This window comes from Leptinotarsa decemlineata, unplaced genomic scaffold, assembly GCF_025532065.1.
Source record: "Leptinotarsa decemlineata unplaced genomic scaffold, Ldec_3_MD MMD2_P_RNA_scaffold_5, whole genome shotgun sequence".
NCBI lineage: Eukaryota > Metazoa > Arthropoda > Insecta > Coleoptera > Chrysomelidae > Leptinotarsa > Leptinotarsa decemlineata.
Window position 1 is genome coordinate 9035070 of NW_027412532.1, and position 13785 is coordinate 9048854.

The window sequence follows — 13785 nt, forward strand, 5'->3', positions numbered from 1 at the left end:
CCGAGAAATGAATGGAAGACCCACTAACTCACTAACATATAAGAAAGAACATTGTATAACCAGCATTGATAAATTGTAAAAACTACAACCTACTAAGAACCTAGGATAATAGAAAAATTGTAAAACCTTAATCTATTTTATAATGAATTCGTCCTTGAAGAGGCCTAAGCCTGGACAGAGACCCCCACAAACACAAACAAAACTTTCACCAAACAGCTTATACACAAAATTGGTGAATAAACGTTTTCAATGTAGCTCCCCAGGCAGTCGTTGCCAATGCACCACTGAAAATGTATATCGCAGGAGCAGACGGAACGTTTGGTTCTATAGGGTCTTTCAATAGAGACGTCCAATCTTCAACAATTGTTGAAGCTGCATCTGTCATATTAGCTGTCATTTATTCAGTCCGTTTTGCCGAATCACCACGGACGGATATAGCATTCAACAGAACGTGCAAATATTGAAATTGTTTTATCAAAATGTGTGTATCGTTCGGGCAATGTACCGCGCGATTCTCCCATTTTTTGGTCCTTATAACCGTCCTACCGCGAGGACTATTCACAATATGGTATATGAATTTGAGCCCATTGGTTCAGTGAACGATCGATCGACACACGTACGTCGATTAAACGTAAGATCTGCCAAAAACGTCACCGCTGTCTGTGAGAGTGTACAGGAGAATCCGAGGCAGTCGATTTTACGTTGTTCACAAGAACTCGAGCATGGTCATCTCACGTGGAGGTACGATTTCACCCTGTTAGACTTTTTTTGTGGGGTTTTCCCAAGTTGCAACATAACCCATGCCATCGGTCAAATTAAGGATGATTCATTCGCCAGAGTCATGGAAAATTAGACGTTTCGGATGAGCTCCACCCAGGGAAGCTGTGGCGAATATTTAAACGATTTACTACACATAATGACATCAGTAGGCCTTTCAAACGAATAAAAAATTTTGATGACGTCTCACACACTTTGTTTCATTCAAATTTGAAGATGGAAAGCAATTAATGGAAGACTCTATTCAAGTTCTTTTCGACTATCAGCTCTGTTTGGTTTTCTCTAATCGTAACTCCGGCCATAAAAGCCTATGAAGAAAACTCATTTTACAGTACGTTGCCTTACTAATGTTTTGAAACATATATTTCATTTTGAGCTTTTTATTTACGCCAGTCATATTGGATCTAAAATGGCGGCTTTCATTTCAGCGTGTACAGTTACAACAACAAAACATCTGTGTGAAATTTCAGGTCAAAAGGTTTTTAAGGTTGGTTCAAAATTCAGCTTCAAGATATGTTCCACACAAACATACTGACCTGTCGAGTCAAAAATTGAAGCTCTTGAAAAAATGGAAACATATTCACAAAATATTTTATTCCCAAATATCAACGTTTCGGATTGTGGATCACTACTCGCATCACACACCTGCCGTACCGACTCACAAATTTTCACTGAATTACTGTAGTTGGCATCAATTAACATAGATACAATTCATTAAAAATCTATTCACGTTTACAGTGTAATGAAATCGTCGTCGACCCTTTGCTGGGGCCGCGTCAAGGTGAACTGGTGTTTGATTTTAATAATGAGAGCCTTTAAATAATTTGACGAAATATGCGTCATCGCCTATTATTTTTATAAATATTTCATGCGAAATAGCAGGTAATGCTTGGCAAGATATGAATGGGAAAGCATGTTTGCAGTTAAGTGGAAGATAAAGATATTTGTTTTTTTTTTCAGTCAATACAAAGTCATACAAAGCAATCTGTTGACGGCGTCCCAAAATTAAAAATATTCCTGTTTTCATTTCTATACATATTTCAACCGACTGTTTTCAAATAATTCAGCAATTCTTTTTTTTTAATAATGCTACTCTGATCGCTACTCTCGTCTTTGCTCAAATTTTCCAGGGGACAGACATTAAGCAGAATAAAGGACCTTTCGGCGATTTATATTTATTACAATTTTTTTGGCAGTAGTTTTTACAAAATAGAGTGAAAACTATAATCGCGACGTCAGTAACATTGGATACATACTTGACAACACCGTAAAACTCATTCCTATTGCATAATTTAATTTATTTCTTCTTTTGTTTGCAGGTGGTTGACAATGTTTCGTGGTACATTCCGTTAGTTCGGACTTCGTAAAACTAATTCTGGTTGCTGAACATCCAAATTCTATCCCAACCAAAAGTGAAAGCTCTTGATTGATGAGCAGAAACTGTAAAAAATGGAAAAAATCCATATTCAAAGGTTCACATCTCGAAAACTGTACAATTCTGAGCTTTGGCTGTGGACACTTTCAACCAGCACATCAAGAACTACAACATATCAAAATTTCGGCAAAATTCAAGGCAAGCCATTTCTCATAAATAATGTGCGGGATCCTTTATCAAAATATTGAGGAAACATTTCACTATCCGAAACAAAATGAATCTTCATACTCATTGCAACACCGAAACAACTGTAAATTTTTAAATTTACACTCGGTGAACACTCGGTGAACAGGTAGAATTTAGATTATTTTACGTACTTGCTAAATTGTTGTTTGAAATCATTTGAAGGGATTGAATTACATCAGTTTCATTGAATCATGCGGTGCCCTGAAATCACCATGGAAAACAGTTGCTCATTGATATTTACTGTCAACCTGACAACATTGTTGAAAGATCTTGTTGTATTGACCCCCAGACCAGTTTTCATTGCATTTGTTGTTTCTAGTATTGTTGTTCTTTGAATCACAGTTGTTCCTGTTGTTTCTGCCGTGTTTTTGTTTCCATTGGGTTTATTTTTCCTGTATTTATGTTGGATATTGTTCCTGTGTTCCTGTTGTTTTCAGTTCGTGAGTTCCTGTTCATATTTTAATATTTCGGAAGTTCCCATTTTAACTGATATCAGCTCATTTTGATTGAAAAAGTTCAACATGGCACGTCTGTCACTTCAAGCAAAAATTTAAATTGTTTTAATTGTTGATGAAGGGGTGAGGTCTTATCGTGTACATCCTGGAACTGTACATGAAATATATAATCTCTTCGTAGCATCGGCCTAGTAACAAAGGACAGAAAAATTGTAAAACATCATATTGATGATGATACGATATTGGAGGCTCATCAAGCTGATCCTAGAATTAGTTTGAGAAACTTATCGCTTCAACTCAATATGAGCCGCAGTAAAATATGGAGGTGTTTAAAGAGGCATAAAAAGCATGCGTTCAAACCCAAATTTTTACATACTTTGCACGAAGGAGATGAAATCCGCCGTATGGAGTATTGTTTGTGGATGCAGGGAAATTATCTCAATGACAGGAATTTTTTAAAGTATATCTTATACAGTGATGAGGCTACCTTTACCACGAATGGTGTTGTATCTTCCCAGAACATGGGTGGTGAATTGTAGAGACCAAATATCTCAGAAAGTTAATGTGTGGTGTGGTATCCTGAACGAAAATATTATCGGGCCATTTTTTTTCGATTAAAATTCAAACGGATGACTACTCGTTGATTTTCTCGAAAATAAATTTTCCAATGGATGTGAGACACAGTATGATTTTTCAGTTAGATGGTTAACCAGTTCACAATAGTGGTATAATAAGGGTTTGGTTAAATAGGAATCTACCTATGAAATGAATAGGACCCAATAGCCCTCTCATAGTATGGCCACCACGATCCCCAGATTTAACTTCACTGGATTTTTATTTATGAGGAAACTTGAAAAATAAAGTTTATAAGGATAGGCCAACAAATAAGGAAGATCTCGGTGCAATAATTATACAAGCGTGTAGAGAAATCACACCTAGAGAACTCAGAAGAGTTGGAGGAAATAATAGAAGGCGCGTAGAAAAATGTTTTCGATTGAAGGGATATTTCGTAGAAGGCACGAAAATATAAAATTGTCAACAGTTAAATCATTTGAAATTGATTGTTTTGTTTTTTCATTGAAAATGAAGTAGTACTTCGAAAGAATTTTGAACTACATAACATTTTTCGCCACAAAATATCCTTGTTTTTTTTTTAAATAATGGGAAAATGAGAAAATGAACTAACATTAGCCATCCTAAAACCTCACTGATTACATGTTTCCGTTCCTCTTACAAAATTACCATTTTCTCTCTTATTGAGAAGGAATAACTTTCCTGACAACAAAATAAAAAATGAATTATTTATGTGAAAACAAAAGTCGAGTTTCTCTTAAACAATTTCGTTCATGTTCTGATGTCAAAACCAAAAAAAAATCTACTTCAATTATTACGGAAGATACGGGGGTGTTTCCATGAGAAGTGAAACAAATTCGGATTTTTCAGGTACTGAAATTTTTTCATGAAAAAAGTGTAATCGTAGTAAGTTGGTAGTCCTGATCACGAATCTGAAGGAATTTTGAGCCTATTTTGCCACCCAATATGTTTTACCGTAAAAATGGGGTGTTCCATCGCGAGTGGCGGACAGTATATATTACTTTGGCCATCCCCATTCAGGTGGTAGATGCTTTTTGAGCATCGTTCCACCTCGAATATTACGGAAGATACGGGAATGTTTCCATGAGAAGTGAGACACACTGTATATTCAAACGGAGGCGATTCTTGAGACACCAATCTCCTTCTGCATAATGTTACAATCATCTAAACTGTTTATATATGTATACAGTTTCAAAACATCATCAAACATTAATTTATTGCAAGTTATTGAGTTGCACAGATCATTAATAAATAGTAAAAACAATAAGGGACCAATATTGGATCCTTGCGGGACTCCGCTGATTGCTAAATACACATATGAAGAAAAGCCGCGATAATATACGTATTGATTACGTCCGCTACGGTACGATTCCAAAAGTTGACAATAAATTTCATTGAAACCCATGCAAGGAAGTTTACAAATTAGTAACTTATGGCTGACCCTATCGAATACTTTAGAGAAGTCCGTGTATATCACATCTACTTGCCCCCTACGGTCTAACGATTCACATAAATATTGATCACAAACAGCTAAATAACTGATGGTAGATCTAGAGTTCACAAAACCATGTTGGAGATCAGATATTATATGTCGAGAGCATTGATAGATACGACTATACAGAATTGCTTCTAGAAGCTTGGCAAAGTCGTTTAGGATTAAAATAGGTCTATGATTATTGATTTCATTTCGATCTTGAGCTTTATGTATTGAACAAACCTTGGCAGTTTTCTAAAATTCAGGAAAAACTGACGTTTTCAAGATAAGATGAAAAAGAATTTGTAGGGGATAAACTAGTACTTTCAGACAGAATTTCAATAGAAATGACGGAATTTTGTCTGGACCTGAGGTCATCTTATTTTTTAATTTTCTTCCAGCTCCTAATATTTTTAACTCTGTTATTGGTTCAACAATAATATCTATTGAGCTATTGAGGTATTTTAAAAAAATATACTAAAAGCATTAACAATTAATTGTGGGTTGTTATAGGATTCACCCTCACAAACCATCTGGCATGGAATTATTGTACTATTATTTTTATTATGAACAAATGTCCAGAAGTTTTTTGGATTAACTAACAATTCGTTTTCAATACTGTTTATATACGATATATATATACTTCTTTGACTTCTTTAATAATTTTTCCAGTTCTACAGAATTTTTGGTAATAACACATATTTTTTGTTGCTTTCTACTTTCTAAGTAATTTAGCTTTTTCTTCAATAAGTTTTATTATGTCACTCGTATACCAAACTGGATAAACATGTTTAAAAAATTTTGTGGGTGGAACATGAGCATTTAGAATTTCATAAAACTTATTGTAGAAACTATTCACACTAGTATTTACCTCAGATGAGTCATCAAAAATTTCCAATCCGTGTTCAAAAATTAATTATATAGTGACACGTAATCAGCTTTTCTGAAGTTGAATGATCTGTTATTCATATTTGTACTGAATGAATTTGTACAGCGATTCAAATCCAATGCGAATCGCTACTTTCGCACAAGCACCGCTTTGAGAGCGCCTTGAGGATTTTCCTGTATTGCTTGTGTTTTGTCCTCACAAAAAAAGATGAATAATATGGAAAACATCGTTAGATTATTAATTTCCAGTTCAAAACAGTATGACAAAGCTCCGATTCAAAGCTCTTCATTTGTAAAATTCAACTGATCACAAATATAATATTTCATTTTAATAATCTAGACGGGAACCGAATTCGCATTAAAATTTCAAATATCCATTCGAAGCGAACGTACGAGTATTTGGGTATGCAGATTACCAGGGAATTGCTCCAGACGGAGTAATTCCAGAATCTATTATCGCACATATGCGTTCGTGTAATGAAGAAGAGACAATTTACTGTCTGCGAAGCGAGTTACTTTGTCAATAACGGTTATATTGTGAAAATGCAAATTACTTCTCAAACACGTTGTCTGGGTGGCATAATAGATTTTAGTCCAAGTGAGTTGGAATATTTCTAATTCGTTCTATTGAATTTATTTTTTTGTTGACATTTGAATATGATACCTACCAGATCCGGCTCTGCACGAGTGTCATAACATATATATCTGACTCTTTTTATCATAGTGCCACATCAGCTTGTCCCGTTTCTACCCAAACATCGAACATATACCCCATAAATGAAAAAAAATTCTCGTTTTTACCTGTAGAGCGTGCTTAAAAAACATGAGGGGTAGAAGTTTCATCATAAAAAAATTTCTTGAACAGTACAGAACATTCGCAAGCATTCTACAATACTCTAGAATATTCCAAGACATTTCAAAATAGTCTCAAACTCGATCGACCTTGAATTATTCAAAAATTACTCTTTTATTGAATGAAAGTATTTTTTGTGAAGTTTTTTATCGATTTCTTTTCGGGTTTTCCACCTTCCACAACCTGATAAATATAAAATTTGTGATGGAGAACGTTTGATTACTGATAAGAAGAATATTTTGCTGGTAAAAATATTTTAAATTTACACAAACTTTGAAGGTGAACAAAATAGGTTGCCCTTTCTACAACACTATAAAGTTCTCTTCTATAATTTTCATATTTTTCAGATTATAAAAGGTGGAAATACACAAAAATGAAAAACTATATCAATATGCTATTTATTTGATAAACGTCTAGGATCATTAGCCACTTGGAGACAAAATTGTGATCATTGATTCATGTACATGTATAGGAAAAGATGATTAAATTATTTTCTCTATAACTGATGATTCAGATCTGTGACTGTATGAAACGGTTGAAAATTTTGAAATCGATATTGCTTTCGAAATATTCAATATGTTGAATATCTGATTTAAAGTTCTTTGCCATAATAGACGGATTTTCATTGTCAAAGCTATGGAGCCGATGGTATTCATGAGAAAACAAATTTCAACGATTTAGGCTATACAGAGTGGCCCAAACAGATAAAAATCTTCTTTACATAGAAAACCTCAAGACCTATCGGTCTTGCAGATGTTCCTCGAAATCTGTGAGACTATCCTCTGTGAGGTGTCAGATATAACTCAATGTCCGTCGTGGTATCAGCTTGGTAAGTAGTCGTTTTCCGGCAGGCATTTACCAGAACTTACTATGTAGTTATGTTGGTAGAGATGTATATTTTCAGATTCCATTCCCAAGCAATACTTTTTTTATAAGTATATATCTCTTCTTGATACAGTTTTTCCATAACAATTTTGATGAAGACGAATTCTGTTTTGAAATTCATGTTGTGAATAAAATCAGCTGAGCTGTGTCATTGTTACCTCTTTCCATATTAATTTGTCCATTTTTCAATCATTTGTTTCAAAATGATTGAATCTTTCATTAGTGTTTCTCATTCGATTTTCAGCGACTTCATCGTGTGTTCTCTACCAATGATTGAACCAAAATTTTTTTTGATGAATTGATGCTGAATTTTCTCTTTGTCTCCGACGAATTTATAAAAATTTTGTAAAATGTTGAATGAAAATGAGAATTTATATTTGATCTTCGGGTCATTTTCGACCTCTGTATTGATCTGATTATGAGACCTTTTCAAATAAAAATTTTTGAAGAAAAAACATTTTGTATAGATTGATGTAATTTGGTTGGAAAATATTTATATATTTGCAGAAGAAGCAGTAACGACAAGACAAATCAGTGTTGGAGTACAATTCCATGAAAGTCTCTAATGTAATGAGAGCATTTATTAATATTAATATAGGAATCCTAATATACATAATACTGTTATAACCATCACATTTTGAAAATACAAGCAAAAGTATAACAAGAGTAATAAAAATAAATAAAATTAGAGGATGGAGTGTACAACTCCCGATAGACCAATGAACAGAAAAGCTGATATAAATGTGGAAGATATGTTAAACTCAAACATATTTTTCTTTCAGATATTTAGTTAGACGGTTTTTAAAAATTAAAATGGAGTCACTACATTCAATATCATTGGGAAGTTTATTGTAGTCCAAGAGACCCTTGTGGAAAAGAGAATTCATTGTCATGGTATATTTTGTTCGGGTAACATATAAGTTCTTATTCCCTCGTGTAGGGTAATCATGGATTTCATTTTGATAAGTTATAAACTGGTTGAAATAGGTAGGAAATTTTCCAGTAATAATTTTGAAAATAAATATCATGGAAAAATAGGAAAGTTTGTCTTTTACAGATCTATCTATTACATTTTCGGAGTATACGCATACATCTATTTTGTAGTTTTTGCAAAGAGGATATAGAGTTTACATGAAAAAGGTTGAGAAGTGTTGAACAGTTATCAAAATGAGGTCGAATTATCGTATTATAGACTGTTAGTGATGTTTCAAATGTCAACGTGGTACTAATTCTTGTAAAGAAAAATATTTTTTTAATAATTTTGTTATGAATGTAATTAAAATGTTTTTTAGGCTCAGAGTGTTGTCTATCATAAATCCGACGTATTTGAATTCCTCAACCAATTCAATTGTTTCACTATATATTTTTATATTTATGGATTTTTGTCGATTAGATTATATTTATATTTAGTGGTTATGATCATTGATTTGGTTTTGTTTATATTGAGTTTCATTTTATTGATATTGAGGAATTCGGATATTCTCATAAGCATATTATTAAGTTTTTTAACAGCATTCGTTAAGCTGATATCGCTTGCTGTCAGCAAAGTGTCATCTGCAAAGAGGTTTATAAATTCACAGTCCTGAATATGATTGATATCATTTAGATATAAAATAAACAGTAACGGACCTAATACACTACACCGGTATTCATGGCTTTTTTGTTGTTTACTTTAGTACACTGTGACCTCTCTTGTTAATAACTAGAGAACCAATTGAAAACGTTGCCAGTCAAACCATAGTACTGTAGTTTCATAAGTAGAATTGAAATATCTATAGTCTCGAAAGCTCGTTTAAAATCGAGGAACACTGCTACAATGTACCTATTTGCATCCATATCAATTTTCCATTTGGATAGTGTTACTTGAAGAGCAGTTTCACAGGAATGACCAGCTCTAAATCCTGATAGGTATTCCATTAAAAGTTTATTTGTATTGATGTAGTCAAGAATTTAATCGTACACAGCTAATTCAAGTACTTTTTCCAAGCTTGGTAATGTATTGATAGGTCGGAAATTGATAGCCTCGTTTGTATTTATTGTTTTGGGAACTGGTACAACTGTACTTGTTCAAAGCTGATGAGGAAAAACACCAGTAGTAAGTGACGTATTGATAAAGTTCAAGATTATCGGACCAATCACATGAAAGATACTTTTCAGCACAATTCAGAAAATCTGAATTGCACTTGCTGTCTAAACTATTTACTGAAATTTTTAGGTCATTCAAGGTTAAAGGCTCAAAAACTACCAGAGTGCACTCTAATGGTTCGACAAATAACTTTTGGCTAGGTGTGTATCTTTTCACATTTTCATTTTTCTGAGCCACAAGTTGACACAAAAGTGGATCTGAAAAAAAATATAATCAATTGTTTCCACTCACAATAAAGATTGAATACTGAGAATGTTTTAGTATATTTTTTATCTGAAAGGTTTTCTCTTGAAAAATCCCAATCTCAGATATCTCAGAGATTTCAGCAATAAAGCTTCATTTATTTTTTATTATTTATATTTCCCAGTGTGAACGTGAAACATCAGATAACTAATGTCATAGAGAAGCTTTCAAAATTTGATTTTTTTTTTCATTTATAACCTTGGATTGTATCTTCACTTATTGACAGATGACATGAATCCATCAAGAACTCGATGTAATCGATGTTTGCGGATGACACCACGCAACTTTGGCAAGGAAAAAATACTTTTAATATGAAAGAAACCATCTCTAGTGATTTGAAATTGTGAAAAAATGTTGTGACGCAAACTACTTGTGCTTTAATATTAAAAAAAAAAACAAACCTACTCACCTAATTTTAACAATTTATACTTGAATGGACCAACTCTTGAAGAAAAAAACCAATCCAAATTCCTGGGAATCTTCATGGATAACAAATTTAAATTTGATCAACATATTTCAGCTTCGAATAAAAAATTGGCATCCGGATGTTATGACTTCGAATAGCTTCCAATGAACTGAGTTCATCCACAACAAAAATGGTATATCATTCCCTGATTGAGTCCCACCTGAGATATGATATTGCTTTCTGGGGATTTTGCAGTCAACAACTTTCTCATTCAGTGTTTCTTTTGCGCGGGTATATACTTATGCAAGGTGGGAGTGCGTGAGTCATGCAGACCATTATTTTTGAGTGAGAAAATTCTCACTGTTACTTATATTTTCATACTTGAAACTGTTTGCCTGATTTACAAAAAAACATAATATGCTTGGAACTCCGGAACATATAAATTACATAATCAGGCAAGTAACAGAAAATAAAATACATCTTCATGTTCCAAATACAAGATAAAGTATAATTTAATTTATGAAAGTAAAAAGTTGTAAAATCACATACCTTACGAAATTAGGAAGGAAAAAAGCTATAGAAAGTTCAGAAATCTTGTTAAAGATGCCCTTGCAACTAAAGCGTACTACAATCTTGATGAATATTACAATGAAACTTTGCTGTGATTCAATATAGGTGTTTTTTTATTGTTTATATTGACACTTATACTTCAAATTATATTTCACACTGAGATAGATCTTATTTCATTGCCATGACATGTGAACTTATGTTCAAATTGAGTATATTTGTTATTTACAATTTTTGAAAGGGAGTATTCAAACTATTTTGTCTACAAACTTCGTTAAATTTTATTTTATATCGTTATATTTCATCTAGTAGACTTGTGAACTCAGTTTTGCTCAAAATGTGTTTCTGGGTATACGTGTTTTTGAATTGTTTGTTCTCTTTTATTCTTTGAATGCCTATATATACTTCAGATTTTTTAACAAGCTTTGTCAGTAAGATTGTATTTTCTTGAACAATAAAGTATATGTCTATACATATCTATCTATCCAATCGATAAGATTTGCCAACGGATACTAATGACAAAAGAAACAGCTGATGAAATCAGTTTTTTTCAACCTAGTGAACAAAGCAACTGTCTGATTTTGATATGTTATTGTAGAGTTTTTTCTCAAATATACTCTATTATTTTATTGCTTTATATGCTCTATTATTTTCTCCAACCACCATATTGATTCATCAAGATCTGAAAGGGCAAAAGCTTGAAATAATGACTTTCATCCAGACAACGTTAGTTTCTCTAGAAAATTGACTCATATTCCAAAGTTATGTTATTAACTAACCTCCAGCAGTTCAATTCACCGGCTGTGCAGACTATAAACTGGTAGAGTTCATACCTTCAGCGCTTTTGCATGAACTATGCTACAGAGATAATTACTTTAATTAAAGAACTACCAACAGTAATATTGAAATTGTTTCGATAATGTTGACGAGAATCGATTGTGTTTTGAGAGTTTCATTAAACAGGGTGTCAGCTTAAAAACATCTCGCCCTTAATATCTTTCCTCTGAGAAAAAATATAAAAAAATCTGAAAAAAACCAGCTGTTATTCTGCAATTTCTTAAATAATATTGGTGAAAAGCGGAGATTCATAATGTGGGATGTCAGCTGAAAATACATCTCACCCTCATATATTTCTTCTAGGAAATGATCTGAAAAACTTCAAGAAAATGTCAATATAATTTTCAGCGGAGGCACTTCCGAAGAGTATTTTCAGCCTCCGTGGTTCAACACTACGGGGAGTAGATGTCACCTTTAGATATCAAGAGGCTTTGTATCTTTTTTCCAATTGTAAAACGTATTCCAAAAAATTTAAAAAATTGAACATTTGAATCTATTTTAAGAGCTATCAGTGATATTGCAAGTATCACAATAATCAGTTAACTAGTTTAATGATTTAATAGTTTTTCTGGAAGAAGGTTGGTTGGTTAACAAGATCAATTTTTTCCTAAAAAAACAATTTTTTTCTCGCTGAATCCAGTTGAATTCAGGGCTCAAAAAGTAGTTTCTTCGTGTTAATATCACTATTTCAAGAAACCATAAGACATATTAGATTTGAAAAAAATTGAAAACATTGCAACAACCAAATTTTCGAGATAACACCAACATGAAACGACATGAAACAAATGTAATATCAACACGAAGAAACTACTTTTCGAGCCCTGAAGAAGAATTCAATTGAACTCGAAACGTCGGCAAGAAAACACTGTTTTTTTAAGGAAAAATTGATCCTATTACCCAACCAACCTTTCTTCAGAAATTTTACACAATATCAGTAGGTTGTGAACTACGACAAATTCCCAAAGGAAAAAGTCTGAGCCAAGTAAATCGGATATCTAGGGCTATCCTAGCAATTCTTTTATCTGGTAATCTCTATTTCAACCACTGAGGAAGGAAAACACAATAACGTACAACAATACATTTAAAATAGGATAGAATAAAAGAATGAACGAACAAACGTGTACAATATGGACTCTCCGCTCCCCCGTCGATGAGAGTGATCGTGATACGTCCGCTTCCCTCGATAGTGTAAGCTAAAGTAGGTACTTATTCATTTCTCAGATGATTCACTTGTTGTTTCTGTCACCTATCAGTCACATTAAAATCGGAAAAACTATTTCAAACTATGTTAAAAAATAAAACGGTGAAACAAATTTCTCAGCAAATTTCCAATAGTCAAACCTCTTCACAAGAAAGGAATGAAACTATTAATCAATTACAGATTTCTTTGATCTCGAGTCTAACAGATATGTTTGAAGAAGTAATAGAGTAATGGTAAGCTGAATCCTTGACCAAATTCAAGTTACATTTCGATTAATAGTTTGATTTCATAAATAAAAATCAACCTCCAATCTTTCAAGCCACTTTGACACGGTGGATCATACTCTGCTCTTGGAAACTTCCGAGAGGATAGGAATCCAAGTAGCTTTGTCCATATAGATTATGTGCAAGTGATCTTCCGAACAGAAAACAACTTGTGAAAGTTGGGAGAAGGAGGTTCTCTGTGGTGTTCCTCAGAGTACAGTGCTCGATCCGATCCTATTCACTGAATATTCGGAAGAACTTCTCGCAGTTGATCCCCGAGAAAAAATTATAAGCTTTCTGGGTTATACTGCCTTGATTTATAGAGTTTCTACATTCTCTTCCCACAAAACAGAAATGATTTTTGTTGATAGTAGATCCGTACTCGCTCCCTAGCTACCTTAGCAATATTATCTTTGCTCTGAAGCCAAAAACAAGGATAGGCTCTAGCATTTTCCGTCCACTCTATATTAATTATCCTGCAGGAAATCTCTATGAATTGTCACGAAATTTAACAGTCGTGTATAACTGCTCATCATTGAAGGCATAGAAAAGTACTCAGCGGGAAAGATAAAAAG

General features: G+C 33.2%; 1 protein-coding gene across 8 annotated transcripts in view; it reads right to left on the reverse strand.

Annotated features, from left to right (window-relative positions):
• LOC111508117 (uncharacterized) overlaps positions 1–13785 on the reverse strand; it is a 116362-nt gene that overhangs the window by 69615 nt on the left and 32962 nt on the right. For 7 of the 8 annotated variants that reach the window (XM_074169492.1, XM_074169491.1, XM_074169490.1 and 4 more), the window contains exon 1: positions 1314–1573. The exons of the other annotated variant lie outside the window; for it this stretch is intronic. The gene's annotated coding sequence lies outside the window, so the exon portion shown is untranslated. Of the gene's footprint in view, positions 1–1313; positions 1574–13785 lie in introns of those variants that run through there. 8 annotated transcript variants of the gene reach the window in all.